The 21939-nt window shown below is 43.0% G+C and overlaps 1 pseudogene; it reads right to left on the bottom strand.

Annotated features, from left to right (window-relative positions):
• Positions 1-4840: 4840 nt before the first annotated feature.
• On the bottom strand, positions 4841-21556 carry LOC123253729 (annotated as a pseudogene).
• Positions 21557-21939: the final 383 nt, after the last annotated feature.

Here is a 21939-nt window from a genome sequence, read left to right as displayed (position 1 = left end):
GTCCCGTCCCGTCCAGTCTCCTTGGTCCTGCTCCGGCTCCCTGGGGTTCCCCGTTCCCTCCCTCGGGCTCCGGATCTCCACACCTGCTCGCACCCCGCCCTGCTCTCCCACGTCGGCAGAGTCACTGCCAGCTCCCGCCCACCGGGGCCAGCGGTCCCGCCCTGGCGCACAGCCTCCTGGGAGTTGTAGTCCTCGTCCCGCGCTCCGGCTCGAGGCTAGGGAAGCGTTTGACTCTGTTTCCCAGAAGGCCCAGCGAGGGATAGGAAGGCGGGGCAGCTCGTGTCCCAGCCCGAGAGTTGTGGTTTCTCTGCCCTCTCTCAGCCTGTCAGCATCCTGTGTATAGACTTAGGCGGCTAGAGTTGGCCGGGTCGTCCAACGCCTTCCTTTTACACAGGAGGAAACTGAGACTCACGAAGGGGAAGGGATTTGTCGAGAGTTACACACAGGTAATCCTAGGTCTTGAACTGGAAGGGACCTCTGGGGTCATCGAGTCTAACCCCTTCGTTTTCCAGAGAAGGGAACTGAGGCCCAGAAAGGAAAAGTGACTTATCCAGGGTCCTAGGTCTAGAGCTGAAGGGGACCTCTGGGGCCATCCAGATCAATGTCCTCATTCTACAGAGGAGGAAACTGAGGCCCAGAAAGGAGAAGTGATTTACCCAGGGTCCTAGGTCTAGAGCTAGAAGGGACCTCTGGGGCCAGGGAGGAGAAAGGACTTGTCTAAGGTCACCCAAAGACTGGAAGGGCCCTCAGAGGACAGTGGGCCTTCAGACTGTAGATCTTTTCACTGCTTTACCTCAGTTTTCTGCATCCAAATCACAGGCCCAGCATCCCATCCTCCCCTTTGATCCCCGCCGAACATAGTTAATGTAGTCCCGGAAGGCTAAGAATATAATCACGAGGTTTTTATGAGGTGTTAAACTAACTGTAAAAGGCCGATCTTCAGCTGGAACCTTTATGAGGTCAGAACACCTGTGAGTGAGTTTAAAAAAAAAAAAAAGTCAAAACTACTCTGTTGGCTGAGAAAAATTTAACCCTGCTTCTGGGAGGGGTTACGTAGAAATCCAAAGTAGTCAGAATTACCTCGAGGAGAGAGATTCCTCCTCCCCTCCCCCCCCCATAAGGAAGAAGAAGAAATTTCTTCCTCTTCTCCACCCCTCCCCAATTTTGGCCACATAGCTTTAAAGCAGTCACCCGACGAACACAAGACTGAATCCAGGGGAAGAAAAGAGACTCCAGATAAAAGGAGGATAGCGAATGGCAGTCTCCTGAGGGAGGAAGCAGCTTCAAAGGAAGGTGACACTCCCTCACCCCAAGGAGATCCAAGCTATGAAGAAAAGCCCACCAGCAAGAGTAGTGTAAGAAATCAGGAGGGGAGGGGGAAGGGAGGCAGCTGAGTAGCTCAGTGGATTGAGAGCCAGGCCTAGAGACAGGAGGTCCTGGGTTCAAATTTGGCCTCAGACAAGTCCTGGCTATGTGACCCTGGCCAGGTCACTTACCCCCCCCCCCCCCATTGCCTAGCCCTTACCACTCTTCTGCCTTGGAACCAGTACACAGTATTGATTCTAAGAGGGAAGGGAAGGGATTAAAAAAGAAGAAGAAAAAATAAGAAAGGACTTCCATGGCCTACAGTTCCAAAAGCTATAAGGTTGCCTTTGGCACATTGGTGACTCACTACTGTGATATGCTCGGTTTGAGCCCATTCTACTCTTCCTCAAGATTATTGATGAAAATGTTTTGTAATTACTTTTCTGGCTAGACCACTTGAGTAATACCTTTGCTAAGAGTTGATTAAATCTGGTTTGTGTTTGTTTGTTTTTAAATTCTGGACTTAAACACCAAAAAAGAGCATTGCCTTATATAGCAGAACACTAACAAAGGATTGTTATATGGATCCACAAAACTACTTCATGCCCCTTAGTTTGGTTTGGTTTGGTTTTTAAGATGAAATTCCACACATTACTTTCAAAACTATCCTGCTTACCTGTGCTCCTTCTGTTCTATGCCTTTTAAAAAACGTTTGAATAGCCTCTTTTTTCAGTGTCACTCTTGCTAACTTCTCTTCCTCTCTCCCAAATCCCTCTTCCCCTCCCAAATTACAAACAGAGAAATAAAACAACCACAGCCTTGTAGCATAAGTATAGACAAGCAAGTCAAATCCCTACAGTGGCTGTGCCTTTAGGCGCGCGCGCACACACACACACACACACACACACACACACACACCCCTTTCTGTTTCTGACAAGAGGCTTCATCACCAGATCTCTGGTGAGAAACCAGACTTGGCTGGTCATTGCAGAAGTCTTTTTCTGCTTTTTCAAAGTAAAAACTCTCACCTTTCATCTTGGAATCAATACTGTGTATTGGTTCCATGACAGAAGATTGGTAAAGACTAGGCAGTTGGGGTTAAGTGACTTGCCCAGGGTCACACAGCTAGGAAGGGTCAGAGGCCAAATTTGAACCCAGGACCTCCCTTCTCTAGGCCCGGCTCTCAATCTACTGAGCCACCCAGCTGCCCTAAGTCGTTGGAGGCTGTTTTTTCTTTCTTTTTTAAATTTTTGTAGAACATTTATTTCTTTCCTGAGAGACACTATTTTTTTTTGTTACTGAGAAGTCATCTCAATTAATACATAAGTATATTTTCCTCCCCCAGACATCCTGTTTCATAGTAGAGAAATGAAGCTATGATCCAATTCACTACAAGTAAAATGTTGCAAAATATTTATAGGGAAAATTAAAAAACAAACAAAACCAGGAGTAGAAACACTGGATGAAAAATACTGGTTTCTGACAAATATCTATTTTGGCACTTTATCCAATCCACTAAAAAAAAAGAATTAAAAAAAAAGAAGAGTAGGGGACAGCTAGGTGACTCAATGGATTGAGAGCCAGGCCTAGAGATGGAAGGTTCTGGGTTCAAATTTAACCTCAGAGAGCTCTTAGCTGTGGGACCATGGGCAAGTCACTTAATCCCAACTGCCTAGTCCGTACCATTTTTCTGCCTTGAAACAAATACACAGTATTGATTCTATGACAGAAGGTGAGGGTTTTAAAAAAGGAAAAGAAAATAGCCACTAAAATCCTGTCTATCTAATGCCTCTAAAGAAAAAAGGAAATGGTAGTAGTCGTGAGTATAATAGAGATGAGAAGGGGCATTGCTATAGGAACTTATCAGTCCACTACAAATAAAACATCTTTTTCTTCTGTGCAGTGAATTCTGACCAAAGCTAAACCACATTCAATCAATTCTTGCACTTACATGAACTGATGCAAAGTGAAATGAGCAAAACCAAGAGAGCGCTGTATATAGTAATGGCACTATTGTACCATGATCAACTGGAAGTGACTCGCCTATTCTCAGCAATACAATGATCTAAGGCAGTTCCAAAGGATTCATGAAGAAAAATGCTATCTCTGCCACCAGAGAAAGAAGGAACTAATAGAGTCTAAATGCAGATCAAAACATACTATTTTTCATCTTATTTTCATCGTGGGTTTTTTTTTTATGTCTTTTCCCACAACATGACTAACATGGAAATATGGTTGGATCGATGTCACACGTATAACTGAGATCAAATTGCTTACCATCTCAGGGAGAGGGAAGGAGGAAAGATGAGAGAGAATTTGGGGCTCACAATTTTAGAAAATAAACATCAAAAATTGTTTTTGTATGTAATTGAGAAAAATAAAATATTACCAAAAAAAAGATTTCTCAATCACATTTCCCTTAAAAAAAAAAGACAATCTTTTGCACCCAAGTTAGGAACTGCTATGACAGTAAAAGTTAACTCCTTTACACTCAGATCCAGCATATAAGAACCTCCTCCTCGTTTTTTCATATGAATCTGTGGTATTAAAACCTGCCTCAGCATCATAGGCTTTCCTATCTCTTTCATGGTTTGCACTGAAATGGGAACAGATGGCCAGATTTAGGGACTGCTTTGTTGAGTATAGGAGAATCTTCTGACTTTTTGGGGGAGCAGCAGTCATTCCTCTGTTTTCCCATTGAACTCTCGGTGTAGTGGACACAAATATGGTCACTTCCGCCTTGGGATCGATGATCTGTGGCTTGGCATTAATAGTTGCTGTGGTTTTCTTTTCAGTAATGGCTACACTGGTATCACCTGCTTTGCATCTTTGGATGCTGGGTCTTAAGTCAGGAAGAATCATCTTCTTGAGTTTAAATCTAGCCTTAGGCACTGACTAAACTATATGATGCTGGTCAAGTCACTTCACTCTATTTGCCTCAGTTTCCTCGTCTGCAAAATGAGCTGGAAAAGGAAATGACAAACCACTCCAGTATTTGTGCCAAGAAAACTCTCTTGGGGTCATGAAGAGTTAAGAACAACAACAAAACTGATGGTTTTCTTCTCAATCATGGCTGCACTATTATCATCTACTTTGGGTCTCTGGATCAAATTGGGTGGGGCACTTTAACCCCCTGGATTTGACAAGAGAGCTGGTGGGAAAAGCCCAGATGGAGCAGGTCCAAGTGGAAGCACCAAAGAGGGGCATGTCATACCAGGTGAGATGAAGGGATGCCTAGAGATGCTGGGGGCAGTAGCCTCAGTGGTGCTCTTTGTGCAGGAAGACCAGGAGGTAAAAATCAGAGCAAAGGTCCTGGCATTCCAAGTGGTCTAAAGAATGGAGGAGCTCCTGGGGGCAGCTAGGTGGCTCGATAGGTTGAGGGCCAGACCTAGAGATGGAAGGTCCCGAGTTCAAATTTGGCCTCAGATAACTCCTAGCTCTGTGACCCTGAGTAAATCACTTACCACTAGCCCTTACCTCTCTTCTGCCTCAGAACCAACACACAATATTGATCCCTAAGACAGAAGGTATGGGTTTAAAAATATGGGGGAGATCCTAGAGATGGACCTGGAGGAAGGCTAGTGGGCTGTCCAGGTAGTAGTAATGGTAGAGTTGGTGGTAGTCTAAGAGGGAGTGGTCTGGCATGGGAGGTGCCTGTACTTGAGCAGGAAGAACAGATCATGGAGTTTGATGATGCCTCAGGAGAAAGAGAGCCTTCTTTTGTGTTGCTGCTGGGTTGTATCCTTTGACCCACAGTATCAGAATCCTCCTCATCTGAAAATGCCTCCATGTCTTGCCCCTTTCAGGAACCCCTGACCTGCCATTCTAAGCATCGTCACTCCAAGAGGCATTCATTTCTCCATGTTTTTCTTTCATGATTTTCCAGGAACATCAGCAAATCACACACGGAGACCTGACGGTTTGTCCTCACTACTCTCTTCACCGTGGCGATGCATGAACTCTTCTCCTTCACTATCCTCATTTGACTTGTCATTGCCGCTGTCATCCCTGCTTCATCTTCACTGGTGCTGGAAACATCATCGTCCTTGACTTGAAGACCCCTCTCGAGGAAGATGAAGGTGAGTCCTAGGGCAAAGCCCACTTCACAGTCACTACCTATCTTCAGAAATTGGGGAGGAGGTGGCCCCAAGGCTGGGTCAGGAGGCTTTCTGCCAAGAGGCAAACAAGAACCGCCATATCCAAGAAGAGGAAGTATGGAAATGGATAGATTCTGGACCAAAACCCCTTTTCCCCTTTCCCCTTCCCTGCTGAGGCCAATAGCCCCGCTTCCCCCAGCACCTGCCTGAGCTGGGACAGAAACTGCCACAATAGTAAAACCTGGCAGAACATCAGGAGTTCCCTGTCAGGCCTAGACAAATGACCTCCCACATCCCTGACCATCAAGCCTGAGAAGTTCCCACCCCTAGAGACCGAGATTCCCAACCTCATTAGGGCTATCCAATCATCTGGCCACACTTTGACCAATAGGGTCAATCCAGGTTACCTCATTCCAGACCACCACCCATAAAGGATTGCCCCCTTCTCCACCCAGGTGGAGACCCCTGGCCATCTACTGGTTTGGGGCTCCTTCCTTGTTCTCCCTTCCTCTTCCCCCCGCCCCCCATCTCTCGCTCTCTCGCTCTCTCGTTCTCGCTCTCTCTCTCGCTCTCTCTCGCTCTCTCTCGCTCTCTCTTGCTCTCTCTCGCTCTCTGGCTCTCGCTCTTGCTCTCTCCTCATTTGCCTCTTGGTAGAACCCCCATTAGTGGGACTGACAGAAATCACCCTGGTGGAAGGTCCAGAGGCAGAGGGTTTTTTAAGAATAGAGGGTGGTAGGTGCACCAGGAAATAGAATGTCTTGTATATCTGGCAATGGGAAAAAGCTTTCTCCTTCAACATGGATTACCTGAGGGACAGCTAGGCAGCTCAGTGGGTAGAAAGCCAGACCTGGAGACAGGATGTCCTGGGATCAAATTTGAATACTTCCTAACTGTGTGATCTTGGGCAAGTCACTTAACCCCACTGCCTAGACCTTACTGCTTTTCTGCATTGGAACTAATACTTAGTCAGAAGGTAAAAGTTTAAAAAAATGTATTAGCTGAGCTGGGCCTTCTTCTGCTCTTATTCTACCTCTAACTTTGGAAGTTTGTGTTTTTTTTTTTTTATAGATACTGGATTTTCCTTTTCAGAGCACCGGAGGATATGCTCAACAGTTTCACAAAGTTTTTTTCACTTGTCTTTTAGCACCTTTTCATTTAGCGGTGACCACTCTACTAGAATGGGTGCACATCTTATTCAATTTCTCCATGTCTTGCACAATCCTTCATCTTTAGTACTGTAGCTTCTACCATCATTCCTTTTGTTTTATTCTTTTAAAATTCCCACTTCTGGACTTCTTTCCAAGTCTGTTGGGTGGGTGGGGTTCATGAACTAATTTTTCTCTTAGTGCACGATGTAGACCTTCATCCCATTTTCGGGTTTGGTGGTTTAGTCAGTTAAGGGGTAAAGTCCTGGTGATTCTCTTACTCTTTCATCAGACTGGATAACAACCACCTTTGGGGCCACCAGTCTGCCTTTTGGAAACTTCTCTCCAGATGTCCTCCCAAGGCTGTTCACTTCACTCTGTGTCAGTTCCTACTACTCAGGATTTTCTGCAATCATCTCTTTTGTCATTTCTTATAATACAGTAAAATTCAATGACATTCATGTATCACAATTGCTCAGCCATTCTTTGTGTGTCCAAGAGGCAATCCAAAGCATCCCTTTGAATCCTAGTTCTTTTCTTTGATCCTTCTCTTTTTCATCTGATCCTTCAAGATTCGGAAGTTTGTTTTGTTTGGGTCTATTCCTTTCCTGGTAATATCTTCTCTACTGACTTTCTTCTTTATCCTCTAGTTTGTTTCCCAGTGGAGTTTGATATATTTTCTTTTTTTAAACCCTTACCTTCTGTCTTAGAATCAATACTGTGTATTGGTTCCAAGGCAGAAGAGTGAGAAGGGCTGGGCAAGGGAGGTTAAGTGACTTACCCGGGATCACACAGCTAGGAACTATCTGAGGCTATATTTGAACCCAGGACCTCCCCTCTCTAAGTCTGGCTCTCTATCCACTTAGACGCCTAGCTGCCCCAAAGTTTGATATATTCTCACATCAAACTCCAAGCATGGATTTAATCTTCCTTTGTTTGGGTTGGATAATAGTGGTTCATCTGATGCTCACTTTGACCCCGCCTTTCCCTATGTTTATATATTCTTCTCATTCACCCCACTTATGATCAATAGTGAGTTCTATTCCCTTCTTCCTCCTTTCTACAATTGTCTTCTTCCTTCTACCTTCCCTTCTGTTTCTGCTCTTCAAGTTCTCAGAACAGAACCAATCTACTCCCAGAATCCTCTATCTTATTAAACATTTTTATCTCTCATTTCATCTCTTCTAGGTTTTTATTTGAAATTTTGAAAATTTTAATAAATTTCCAAATAAGTTTTCTGAAATTATATGATCCATATTATGTCCCTCTCCCCTCCCAGAGCTATTGAGCAATTCAATCTGGGTTATATATGTATTATCACGCAAAATATATTTCCATATTATTAATTTTTATAAGTGAATGTTATAAAACCAACCCCCCAAATATATACCCAAATAAACAAGTGATAAATCATATGTTTTCATCTGCATTCCTACTCCAACAATTTTTTCTCTGGAAGTGGATAGCATTCTTTCCATAAGTACTCAGAATTGTCCTGGGTCATTGCATGCTATTAGTAGCAAAGTCTATCACATTGGATTGTCCCACAATGTTTCAGTTACTGTGTATAATATTTTCCTGGTTCTGCTTATTTCACTCTGCATCAGTTCATGGAGGTTTTTTCAGTTCTTAAAGAAATCATTCTGTTCATCATTCCTTATAGCACAATAGCATTCCATCAGCATCATATACCACAATTTGTTCAGCTATTCCCCAAATGAGAGAAATCCCTTTAGTTTCTAATTTTTGCCTCCACAAAAAGCACAGCTGTAAATATTTTTGTACAAACAGGCCCTTTCCCATTTTTTTAAACAGATACAGACCTAGTAGTGGTATTGCTGGATCAAAGGGCATGCATTGTTTTATAACCCTTTGGCCATAATTCTAAATTGCCCTCCAGATTGGTTGGATCCTTGGATTCATGAACTATTCACTTTTTTCCCTTAAATCTTTACTTGCAGTTGTGACAACGTTACTGGTTTCTGTTAGACTGGATTTTTTGTTATTCTAGATCTACACTAATTTTTTATACTGGTCAGTGTCCTCTGCAAGGCTTTAGTAATTGAGGTTTTCTGCCAGGATTGTATTTTGGTCATTATGGTCAGCCCTGCTTGGTCTCACTCTGAATCATCTGGGTTCCTGTACCAACCTTCACCTCCCAAGGTTAGTTCTCTCTGGATCTTTGAGGTTCAAAGCATTATCTTTAGGGTCCTAGGGACCTTAGAGAGCCTGGGCTTGTCTGCCTTTAAGTGCTGTTGCCCCATACTGGTCACTGTCGCTTCTTAGGGCTTCCATATCCAGTTTCCAACCTCCCATGGGCTTTTTTTGGTGGGAGCCCTCCACTTTCCTGCCTTTGGACACAGAGCCCCTCAGGCTACACAGTCTCAAACTCATCTGATCCTTCTATGCTCCTGCTGGCTTATTTGCCTGCCTTTTGTTGGTGGCCCCCTTTCTTGCTGCCCTTTGGCTTCCTGTTCTCTTTTTGTGCAATTAGGGAGTGAAAGAAGTCACTAGAGTTTCTCACTGGGTTTCTTGATCATTTTTCAATCCAGTGAAAATTTTAGGTGTTTGCTGGAATGGAGGTGGAGGAATTGGGCAACCCGAATCTGTTCAGTCAGCCATCAGAGCCAAAATTCTGTAGCTGATCATTAACAAGTGAAACAAGGGGTGTTGTGTGAAGCTTGTGAGAAGGTAAGAATGGAAATGGCTTCCTCTTGCCCTTCTCCAAGGGAACCTTTAATTCCTGTCAGGTGAGGAAGTAGGAGGTTGAGGCCAGAGGCTTGGTCATTCTGCTTTTCTTGGAGAGAAGGGGAACTAAGTTGGAATTATATCTATCTGTTCCCTTAAATATTATTAGTGTAGAGCAGTGATGGTAAAACTTTTAGAGACCATGTGATATGCACCACTACCCCTCCCCCACTGTCTTACCCAGGCAGGGGAGGAAGTTCTCCCATTGGGTTGCTAGGCAGAGGGGCAGGTGAAGTGAAAAAATGTCCTCAGGTGTGGTGGAGAGGGGGGAGGGAGCAGCTCCACCTGAGTCCTTCTGCCTTTCTAGTAACCAACTCTTGTGGGGGACGGTAGGAATGCCCACAGAGAGCTCTCTGAGTGCTGTCTGTGGCATGTGTGCCATAGGTTTGCCATCACAGGTCTAGAGGAAGTAATAGCTTTCAGATTCAAGCTAAACTCCTGATCATTATTTATTAATGGAAAAAAGTCACTTTATTTTTTTCTTGCATTTTTAATTTTTTTGCAACATGGCTAAGACAGAAATATGTTTGGCATGATTTCATGTGGAGAATTGATATATTGCTTGCTTTATCAGTGGTAGGGGAGGGACTAAAGGGAGGGAGAGAATTTGGAAAACAAAATTTTTAAAAATAATATTTTTAAAATTAAAAAAACAAAAAAGCATAGATGCATAGCATAGATATTTATGCATGTGGAGCCGTATGTGTATGTGTGTGTGTGTGTGGGGGGGGTCAGATGCACTGTATAGGTTGTTTTTTGCCAAACTTTTCCTTTGAAAAAATGAAAGTTCAATTCTAGGGAAAGCTAGAAATGAATGCGATATGGATACAATAAAAGCATTAGTAAAACTTATCTTGTGAAAAAGATGAGAAATTATAAAATAACAGCAGTTAGAACAAACAATTTTGAAAGCTATAAGAAATATAGTCAATACAATGAGCATCCATAATTCTAAAGGACAAATGAAGAAACACACCATCCATTACAAAGAGGTAATGACTTTAATTACAGAATGAGATACACAATTTTGTAGGCAGCCATCAAGGGAATTTGTTTTGCATAATAATGCATATTTGCTACAAGAAATTTGTTTTTTCTTTTCTTTTTTTCCCCCAGTGGGGAGTAGGGGAAAGAGAAAATAGATTTGTTTTTTTTCCTAGGGGTAGGGGGGAGATGTTATAAATTTGAAATGTTCCATGCAGATTCAGATGTGGTTGTTGTTTTGTTAGTTTTATTTAATTGTTTTAATCTGTTAAAAGAGACCTTTCACGAAGTAGAAGTAATCTGTAACTGTAATGTTAAAACATCGATAAAACTTTTTTTTAATTAGGGGAGAAAGGGCAGGGACCCAAGCTTTATATCTAGGGCTTGACTTCTTTCTTTCCCAGTAAATACCAGTTCCACAATGAACACATAGAGAAAAGAAACCCATTTATCCAAGTCAATGGCAAAACAGGAATCAGAGAATGTTTATGTATGGGAAAATATACCACACATACACAATATACACTGAATGAGTTCTCCCTTTGGATGTCAGCTAACTCAGTCCAGAAGAGAGAGAGAGAGAGAGACAGACAGATAGACAGAGACAGACATACAGACAGAGACACAGAGAGAGATCACCCAAGAGAAAAATTCCTCTAAATCGCTAATGTAGCAAGCTGAGAATAAGGATGTGATCAAAGTTCTACATGTCAGCTTCTTCCCACACTCTTTCTTCCTTTGTGGTCTTGAAGAGAGGTTGGAATGCCTCATCTTCTCTCTGAAAGCTGGAAGAAAAATTGAAAAGAACAGATCTGCCTTCTCTCCCTCTCTCACCAACTCTAATTGGCCCTTCATACAGGTGCAGAGCATTGAATAAATCAATGGCCACCAAAGAAGAGAGTCCCACACCAATAGGCTTTGGGGCTTGGGTCACAGGGGAAGTGCACTGAGATGTTGCCTCACCTAACTATATATACAGGGTTATGAGTTGTAACTCCACAGGGTTAACCTTAGAACCTGAGCTAGCATTTATCTCTGAGAACACAACCGGTGACTCTGAGTTCGGGGATTATTAAGGTAATTTATTGGGGGGAAGGGAAACCTTGGGATTCCAGAATTAGAAGTACATTTCAGGAAAGGGAGACAATCTGTGAAAAAATAAGAAGATGGAGAATGCTGTGTTTTGATGGGAGGGCCAGTTTGGCATGGGGGAACAAGATTAAAATATAGGAAGTCTAGAAAGGTACTCTGGAACCAAGATGATCCTTGTCCTCATCAGGAAGGTTGCCAAACAGAAAAAGTCTAGAGATTTCGAATTCAAAGAAACCTCAGAGACTATTTAATGTAATCCCTTATTTTACAAATGAGGACCAGAGAAGGGAAGTGACATGCCTTGGGTCACACCTAGGATCCCAGATCTAGAGCTGGAAGGGCCCTAAGAAGCCATCAAGTCCAACCTTTTCACTTTATAGAGGAGAAAAGTGAGGCTCAGGGAGGGAAAGGATGTCCAAAATCACATAGATGGTGGATAGTAAAGTGAGGATTTGAATTCAGGTTCTCTGACATGGCTAGCAGGGTCTCTATAGGAAACCACCAGAGCAACAGAACAGTGGTTTCTTGCCTCCCATTTCAATCTGCCATTTGACAGCTGAGAAGCATCTCCCTTTGTTAGAAAGTAACTAAATACGAAAGCTAAATTTCAATAGCTTCCATTAAAAATAGGAGATAATTCTGCCCTTTAATCTAAATATGTTTGATTCTCAGGGCAGTATTACTCATAAGACTGTACACATAGGAGGGACCTTCAAGACCATGTAGTCTGACACTCACCTTTGACAGACAAGGAAACTAAGACCCAGAAAAAGTGACTTGGCCAAAGTCACATGAGTCATTAAGGAATAGAGCCAGAATTTGAATCCAGGTCTTAAGAGTCCTTTATATTATTTAAACCGCCTCTCAACTATTTCAAATCTCTCTCTCCCTCACTGGAACATAAGATTGGATCTAGAACTGGAAGGGACCTCAGAAGTCTTCTCTGAAGGGAAGTGAAATAATTTGCCTAAGGTCACAGTAAGAATAAGGATTAGAGGCAGGAATTGTTTCTCCATGCTGAAGTTTTGCTGTTTTCTTTTTCATTTTTGGCTAGTGCCCTTGGCATTAAGAGGTATGCTTATCTGAAAAAGATGGGCAGCTAGGTGGCATTGCAGTGGATAGAACTCTGGACCTGGAGCCAGGAGGACCTGAGTTCAAATCCAGGCTCAGATATTTACTAGCTATGTGGCCCTAGGCAAGTAATAGCACCTGTTTGCCTCAGTTTCTTCATCTGTCAAATGAGCTAGAGAAGAAAATGGCCAACCACTCTAGTGTCTTTGCCAAGAAAAAACCCAAACGGGGTTACAAAGAGTTGGACACAACTGAAAAATGACTGAACAACCATTCCTATTCATTTAACATTTCTCCCTTTGCCTGGAGTCAGAAAGACTAACCTTCCTGAGTTCAAATCTGGCCTCAGACATTTAGTAGCTGTGTGATCCTGGGCAAGTTTCTTAACCCCATTTGCCTCTGTAAAATGAACTGGAAAAGGAAATGGTAAACCACTCCAGTAACTTTGCCAAGAAAATCCTCTATAGGGTCACCAAGAGTCAGATACAATTAATTGCCTTAACAATGACAGTATAAAAAAAGAAAAACAAACTTAAGAGACATCAAGTTTCTAGTTTAGTTCAGATTTGTTTTACTTATATTAATGGCATTTACCCCTTTCTGAAACCTTTTACATGCCTCTGATGGTTGAGCAGTTGTTTTTTTTTTTTTTTCAGATATCACAGATGTATGCAGATCTGAAAAGGCATTTTTAAGGTTAGGCAGTCTTATAATATCGTCAATTCTTCTTCCTTCCTTCCAGTCTTTCTTTTTCTTTCTTTCTTCTTCCTTCCTTTTTCTTTTTTCTTTTTCTTTCCCTCCCTCCCTTCCTTCCTTTTTTCCTTCCTTCCTTCCTCTCTTTCTTTTCTTTTGTCTTAGAATCAGTGGTAGGTATTGGTTCCAAGGCAAGAGAGCAGTAAGACCTAGGCCAGCAAGAGCAAATCTTTTAGAGACTGAGTGCCCAAACTGCAACCCGCACACCACATGTGAGTCTCCCCCCCCCCACCCCCGCCCAATCTTACCCCAGACAGGGGAGGGAGGAAGCATTCCCATTGGGCTGCTGGGCAGAGGGGTGGAACATGTAAGAAATGTCCTCAGGGGGGCAGCTGGGTAGCTCAGTGGATGGAGAGCCAGGCCTAGAGACTAGAGGTCCTGGGTTCAAACCCGGCCTCAGCCACTTCCCAGCTGTGTGACCCTGGGCAAGTCACTTGACCCCCATTGCCCACCCTTACCAATCTTCCACCTATGAGACAATATACCGAAGTACAAGGGTTTAAAAAAAAAAAAAAGAAATGTCCTCAGGCACGTTTGGAGAGGGGGAAGGGAGCAACCCCCTCCAGCATGCTCTGGTACACATGTCATTGGTTTGCCAACATGGGCCTACACAATGGGGATTAAGTGACTTGCCCATAGTCACACAGCTAAGAAGTATCTGAGGTCAGATTTAAACCCAACACCTCCCAATTCCAAGCCTGGCACTCTATCCACCATGCTACGTTGCTGCCACTTCTATTTTCCCCCAGTGACATTTGATACTATGAATTACGAAGATTCGTTACCTTTAATATTCTTGACCTCAGTTAAAAGAGACTTAATTTAATAGTCAGAAGACTTCAGTTTGAATCCTAGCTCCTCTGATCCCCCCCAAAGAGTTAACATTTATATCATACTTAGAAGTTTGCAAAGCTCCTTACAAATATTATTTCATCTCATTCTCACAACCCTGGGAGGGAGGTACTATTATTATCCCCATTTTACAGATGACAAAATTGAGACAGAAAGCGGTTAAAGGAAATGTCCACAGTCACATAGCTAGTGAGTGCCTGAGCTGGATTTGAACACAGGTCTTCCTGATTTCAGGCCCAACGGCCCTTAATCACTGTGCCATCTAGCCTGGAAAATGTTATTTTCCTAATTCAATAATTATTTGTTCAACACCTACTTCATGCTACATGCTGAGGTTATAAAGGCAAAAAAAAAAAAATAAGCTCCTCAGAGGAGCTTACATTGGATAAGGGAATGGAGATTTAAATACAAAATATTCACAAGTTTAATATCAGTAGCAGTTTATTAACAATAGAATTGGTAAGTTCCAGGAGGCTCAATGAAAGGCAAAATAAAGTGTGAGAGGGGTACAGGAGGAGTGGAATTGACTTGGCAAGGAGTGGCGTCTGGGAAAAGGAGTGCTGGCCTGTTCAACCAATGCCACAGAATTATAATATAGCCCCAGTCCCCAAACCCATTGGTATGAGACATTTTCCTCATTGGTAAAGGCTGACTCAGGCTTGAGGGATAGGGTGAGTTGGGAGAGGTCTTCAGTTCTCTTTGGGCTCTGCAGTCACTTCAGATGCTTCTGGCTTCCAGTCTCAAGAAAGAAGGTAGACAAGGTCCACCTTCCTTCAGGCTGTTGAAGGAAAAGACTCTGGAAAGATATGGGAGGAGCTAGCAATCAAGTCCTAGCTTGCTACACTAGAGACTGGGGAGTTTCCCACTGGGTGAGGACCAAGACTGTCTTTCTTGGTTGAGCTGCTCCCCATAGGCGAGCTCCTTCACTCCTTATCATATGGTATATATTCTTCTAGTGTACTTTCTCTGGTTCTTGTTCTGCTACCAATTTAGGTAAATGGGTTCTCATGGCTAGGTGCTATGTGTGTTCATTATGGAACTGGTATTTGATAGGAAAAGGGTCAAGCCTTGGATATAAAGCTTGAGTTCCTGCTTCCCCCCAATAACAAACAACAATCAGGAATTAGATTGAACTTGAAAATCATAACCCCCAGACTAATAATATTTAAGGGCGCAAACAGATAGATATTATTCTAGCCAGTACTACTTACTGATCTCTGAGAAAAGAGTGGTAGTCTCTGGCCTCAAGCTCCAGCTTCTCTTCCTGTCAAGAAATTAGGTCTCCCTTGGAGAAGGGCAGGGGAGAAAGACTAGATGTCTATTGTACCTCCTTTCAAGCACAGACAATGACACCCTCATGCTACATATGGCAAGCCTTCAGACACTGCATTCTGAGTGGAGTCAGGGGACAATATATTGTCACACCCATCCCTTCACCCTTGGCATAGTGATGTTGACTTATTTATCAGTCCGTGAGCAAGAAATGGAAGGGGATGGGGTATGCCTGTCTGATTATAGAGGAGCGAGGTATGTTTGAATTATTCACGCTCCAATCCTCAACAAAGTCAACTCTACTCCCTGGATTCATTCCTATGTTGAATATATTTTCTTCCTCAGGGTAGATAGTGTGTGTTTATGGGGGGGCATTATGGAGGGGAGTGGAAGTGGTCTCAGGAAAGATTTGTCCTCCTAGACTGGTGGTTGGGTGTGGAGGGCTTAGGGGAAGTAGGAGAGCAGATGGAGAATTTCTGGTTTTGTCTGATGGCCAGAGGAAGAATGTGTGATGTTCTGGGCCCTAGATAACTATAGAGGGGTAAGGCTTCTTTAAGGTGTTCACCCTTCAATCTCCAGAAAGGACAGGTACAGGCTGAGATGATTTGGCTAGAGGAAAAGTTAAGAGTATCTTTATAAGTTATTTCAACTGTGTGGGAAACCCCACCCAAACACAGAAAAACTGCTTTCATTTGGAGACTATCCTGACAGCTGCTGTCACTGAAGGGGAACACTGGAAAATGTGTCCCAAATTGGAGACTTAATTTTCATTTCAATTTCATTTTCTTGTGCTCTTTGACCCTTTTGTCTTACCTGCAGTGTTTATGACAAACTTGCTTGAAAGATTAAAGGATCCCATATATACACAAATAATTACAGCACTGATAGCAAAAAAACTGGAAAGAAAGTCATTTGGGGAATGGTTGAACCACTTGTGGTATGTGGATACGGGGGTCACTTTGGGACCACACATATAATTTCATTGATACAGGGAATTCCTAAATGTGGAAACTCCTGGTAATGCAAGTCTGCACCTTCTCTGACACTCATAATTTTAGCAGAGTTGCCTGGGACACTGAGAAGTTATGACACTCACACAGGGTCACAGTCAACATGTGTCAGAGGGAGGATTTGAAACCAGATCTTCCTAACTCCAAGGCCAACTTGCTATCCATGATGCTGTGCTATCTCTTATGTGAATGGAATAAAGTATTATTACAATGCAAGCAACAATGAAGACTACAAAAAAACTTAGGAAGACTTGTGTCAACTGAATCAAAAGAACAATATACACAATGACCTCAACGTAAAGGAAGACGATACTGAAAGACATCAGAATTCTTGTGTAGTAAGTCTTATAACCAATAGCTTGCTGGCAGGTCTGCCTGTCTCAAGTCTCTCCCCAACCCAATTCATCTTCCAATTAGCCACTAAAGTGATTTTTCTAAAGTGTAGATCCATACCACCCCCTCACTCCCCCAATCGATAATCTTTATAGCTCCTTACTGCCTCCAGGATCAAATAAAAATCTGCTTGACATTCAAAGCCCTTCACAATCTCACTGCCTCTACCTTTCCATTCTTCTTGTTCCTTATTCCTCACCATGTATTCTTCAATCCAGTGACACTGGCCTCCTGGCTATTCTGTGAACTAGGTCCTCCATCTCTCATCTCTGGGCATTTTCTCTGGCTGACTCCCATGCCTGCAATACTCTCCCATTTCATCTCTGCCTATTGGCTCCCCTGTATTCTTTTACATTCCAAGTCAAATCCCTTCTTCTAAAGGAAGCCTTTCCCAATCCGTCTTATTCCTAGTGGCTTCACATTTTAAATGACTTCCAGAGGCAGCTAGATGGTTCAGCAGAAGAGAGCCAGGCCTGGAGGTGGGAGGTCCCAAGTTCAAATCTGAACTCAGATACTTCCTAGCTGGGTGACCCTGAGCAAGTCACTTAACTCCCACTGCCTAGCCCTTCCCACTCTTTTGTCTTAGAATCAATTCTAAGATGGAAGGTAAGGGTTAAAAAAAGATTTCCTTTTTATCCTGTATATAGCTTGTTTGCACATATTTGTTGGCTTGTCATCCCCATTAGCTCAAGCTTCTTGAGGACAGTGACTGTCTTTTGCCTCTTTTGGTATCCACATTTCCTAGCACAGTGCTTGGTACATGGCAAGTGCTTAATAAATGGCCTGGGTGAAGACCAGGACGGATTCCTGAATCTTGTGCTTGAGAATCAAACTGTCCCTGTTCCCTTGAGGGTGATGCTGATGGGCAGAATCTCCTGCCATGGAGGAAGACATTCAATCTTCAACTAGGTAGAGAGGGAACCTTGTGGGCATCAGTATGAAAGATACTTCTTTAGACCTCTAAGACTCAAGTTGGTGGCTTATTCTCAGAGGGGACTGATGCTTATATTGTTTGCATGTATATCTGTTGGTAAAGTTTTACTGCATGCTTTGAAGAAATGTAAGTCTAGTTGGTGTTTCCATGGCACCAGTTAGCATATATAATGGTAAATTGGCTATAAGTGTGCACCGTGCATTGTGTTTTGGCCACTGCAATGACCAGAGGATTGGGGTTGGGGATGAGACAGACTTTCCTCCTTCCAGTAGGTTATGGCTGCAGAATGAGGTACAGGTTGCCAAAGATGCCTAATATGTTGGTTTGCCATTCCCTTTTCCCCTATCGGACGCCCTGAAGAAGATCAGGGCCACCTAAATTCTTCAGGTCCAGTTGTCAATCGTATAGTCTTTAGTGGAAGACCACCAACTTCTCAATAACCCCCCCCAAAGCTTTACTACGTATTGCCTCAACCCTCCAAAGCCTCGCCTTTCTCCGCCAGCCTCCCAAGTAAAGGAACAGACCGCAGGTATGGCCCAGCTCTTTTTTTCAACACCCCTTGGAGACTGTGGACTTTTCTTTGCATCTACCACCCACTATTACCCTTTTGGCCCTTATTTCTCTCCCTCTGCCCATAATAATCTGTTGCCATTTAGGAGAAAACTGTCCCTTACGCTCTCCTTATCTTTTCTCATTCCCATGTCCTAACCTGCCCATACTTTCCACTATGCCCTCTAGAATTCTTCTTCCATAGTGAACAAGGCTTCCCATCATCCTGGAATTCTTTTTTCCCTCTTTTTTTTACACATTTGTTGTAAGGTTGTGTTTGACTCTTTGGGGTTTTCTTGGCAAAGATACTGGAGTGATTTGCCATGTCCTTCTTTAGTTTGTTTTATATACGAGGAAACTGAGACCAACAGGGTGAAGTGACTTGTCCAGGGCTACCCAAAGAGTTTGCCATTTCCTTCTCTGGCTCATTTTACAGATGAAGGCAAACATTTTATATGAGGAAACTGAGGCAAACTGGGTTCTGTGACATGCCCAAGGTCACACAGCTTAGAGTATGGGTCTGAGGCCATCTTTCTGATTTCAAGTCCGGCGTTCTATGCACTGTGCCACCTAGCTGCCCTATTAGTCCTCACTAAGATGTGACTTCCCTCTGATAACACTGTATCCTTGGCCATCCTCTTGATCATTGTGCCTTTTCTCATACTCTCATACCCTGCCCCTCCCCATAAACACGGGGTCTGGAGAGGTAGCTCAAATGAATACTCCTTGTTCCTGTCGCCACTTTCAGACTCTCCCTTTGTCTCTTTCCCTCAGTAACTTTTCTTCCTTTGAAGTCCACTCAATGAAAACTTTCCGTCCAATTGGAATCATGGTGGCCCTAACCTACCAACCCCCTCCCTTATTCTCCTTCCTTTCTCAAGGAACCTTCCTCTCCTTCCCAAGTGCTGCCCTTATACTAGGGAACTTTAATGTCGATATAGATGCTCCTCTAAACTTCCTAACCTCCCAGTTCCTCAATCTCCTTAAAACAATTTTCACTCTACCTCAGCCACGTATAGGGATAGATCTTGCTGTTGTCCAAGGTGTTTTCTAAAAAGCTTTTTGAAAAGTTTATATCATATATTCACATAAAATTATCTGTTTATATTTTTAATAAAAAAGCATTTAAAAAATCTGCCCCTTCTACTGTTCCCCTCTCCCAACTGAGCAAATGAAAAAAAGCAAACCTATAAAAGAAATCCCTCACTGCACAGCACCATAGTCTGGAAAAACAAATTCCCACCTCAACAGTGTCCGAAAATGTAAGTCTCCTTTTTCATTTTAAATTTGTCACCTCTTTGACAAGAAGCAGGTGGTATGTTTCACCTTTGTCCTCTTGCACTCATGGCTTTTCATCGTAATGATCAGAGTTCTAAAGTTTTTCAGGTTGTTTTCCTCTATAATGTCATTATTGTCTCATAAATTATTCTCCTACCACTACTAGGTCGGTATCCCAAAGAGATCAAAGGAAAAGGAAAAGGACCTATATGTACGAAAATATTTAGAGCAGCTCTTTTATGCGGTGGCAAAGAATTAGAAATTGAGGGGGTGGCCATCAGCTGGGGAATGGCTGCAAGAGATGTGGTATATGATCAATATGGAATACTTCTGTGTCGTAAGAAATGATGAAGAAAATGGTTTCAGAAAAATGTGGGAAGACATATGTGAACAAAGGGAAGCGAATGGAACCAGAAGAACACTGAATGTAGTAACAGCAATATTATAGTGATGATCAACTGGAAATGAGCAATACAATGATCCATGCCAATTCTGAAGGACTCCTCGGGATGAAAAATGCTCTCCACTTCCAGAGAAAGAACTGATGAGTTCTAAGTGCAGACTGAGCCATATTGTTTTTTTTTCTTGATTTTTCTTCCCAATTTTTTGGCAATATGGTTACTATAGAAATGTTTTGCATGACTTCACACGTATACCAGATGTCATATTGCTTACCTTCTCAAAGAAGGGAGAGAATTTGGAACTAAAAAAATGCAATAAATGAATGTAATAAATTAAAAAATTGGAGATTAAAAATCGTTTTCCTAGTTCTGCTCACTTTATTCTCCCACAGTTTAGAGGTGTCTTCCAGGTTTCTTCTGAAACGATCCATTTCATCATTTTTTTATGACCCAGAAAGCTCATCACATCTGGGCTCCTGCCTTGGGGGCAAGAGGAGTAACACCATTCCTTCTGCTCTCAGCACTTGCAGATTCACTTGATCTGCCTAAGGTCCCCCTTCCCCAGAACTTCACCCTGAGGCCAAAACCCTATGGACATGGGAAACCTATCTAAATTTATTCCTCATTGATTAAGAAATGTCTCTCTGGTCATACCCTCCCCATTCAAGTGATTCCGAACCCCCAGCTGTCATCACTCAAACTTTCTGTCCCACTCCTTATTCCTCCTCAGCCCAACCCCTCAGTGTTCCACTCTAAGGCTACCTACCCCTTCCACTGTGCTCTCTGAAAAGCTTGCTCCATAGGTGACCAACTTGCTATCATTTTATCCATCCATCCATCCATCCCTCCATCCCTCCATCCATCCATCCATCCATCCAACCATCCATCCATCCATCCATCCATCCATCCATCCATCCATCCATCCATCCATCCATCCATCCATCCATCCATCCATCCATCCATCCATCTATCTATCTATCTATCTATCTATCTATCTATCTATCTATCTATCTATCTATCTATCTATCTATCTATCTCTATATCTCTATCTTAAAACCCTCACCTTCCATCTTAGAATCAATACTGTGTATTGGTTCCAAGGCAGAAGAGCAGTAAGGGCTGGACAATGGGGGTCAAGTGACTTGCCCATGGGTCACTCAGCTAGGAAGTGGCTGAGGTTAGCTTTGAACTCAGGACCTCCCATCTCTGAGTTTGACTCTCAATCCACTGAGCTACCTAGCCACCCCCTTGCTATCATTTGAAATCTTTTCCTTCCCTGCTCCTTCCATCTTTTGGCTTTCACAGGGACCTGACTACCTCCTGATGACACAGCTTCCCTGGTCTCCCTTTCTAGAATTTCTACTCATTCTCCCTACTCACTGGTCAAGGTGGAGGAGTTGGAACACTCTGTAATCTTCATTGCCACTTCCAAACTCACCCTCTGCTTCTATCACTAAGGAACTACTCATTCTTTGAGGTTCACTCAATCCATATCACCTACTCAATCAAAATAGTAGCTCTTGTTGGACACTCCCTTTCCTTCCTCAATGAGTTTGGTGTCTGGCTTAGTCTCTCTCTCCTCCCCAACTCTTGTCCTTATATTAGGGGACTTTAATATACACATTGATATTTCCTCAAACACCTTAATCTCCCAGTTCCTCAACTTACTCATGTCTCGTGATTGACTCTTCTACCCCACCTTAGTAACACAGATGGTCATACCTGTGACCTTGCCATCACCCATAAGTATTCCATCTCACATTCGTGAATTCTCAGATTCCCTTATCTAATCACAATTTATTGGCTATTTCTCTCTCTTCCTTGCAATTTTTAGCCACACCATGACTGTTACTGAACCCAGGACCTCCTGTCTCCAGGCCTGGCTATCTACTGAGCCACCTAGCTGCCCCCACACAGTGTCTTAAGCAAGATTGGAACTTAAGTTTTCCTGACATTAAGTCCAGGGCTCTAGACATCTATCTGTTTTCTCATTAATGTGAGTATTTCCCCTAGCAATACAGATCCCAACCCATCCCTCCCTACCCATTTTGGGTA

Source organism: Gracilinanus agilis, chromosome X (genome assembly GCF_016433145.1).
Source record: "Gracilinanus agilis isolate LMUSP501 chromosome X, AgileGrace, whole genome shotgun sequence".
Taxonomy (NCBI): Eukaryota; Metazoa; Chordata; class Mammalia; order Didelphimorphia; family Didelphidae; genus Gracilinanus; species Gracilinanus agilis.
This window is presented reverse-complemented; position numbering and strand designations above follow the sequence as displayed.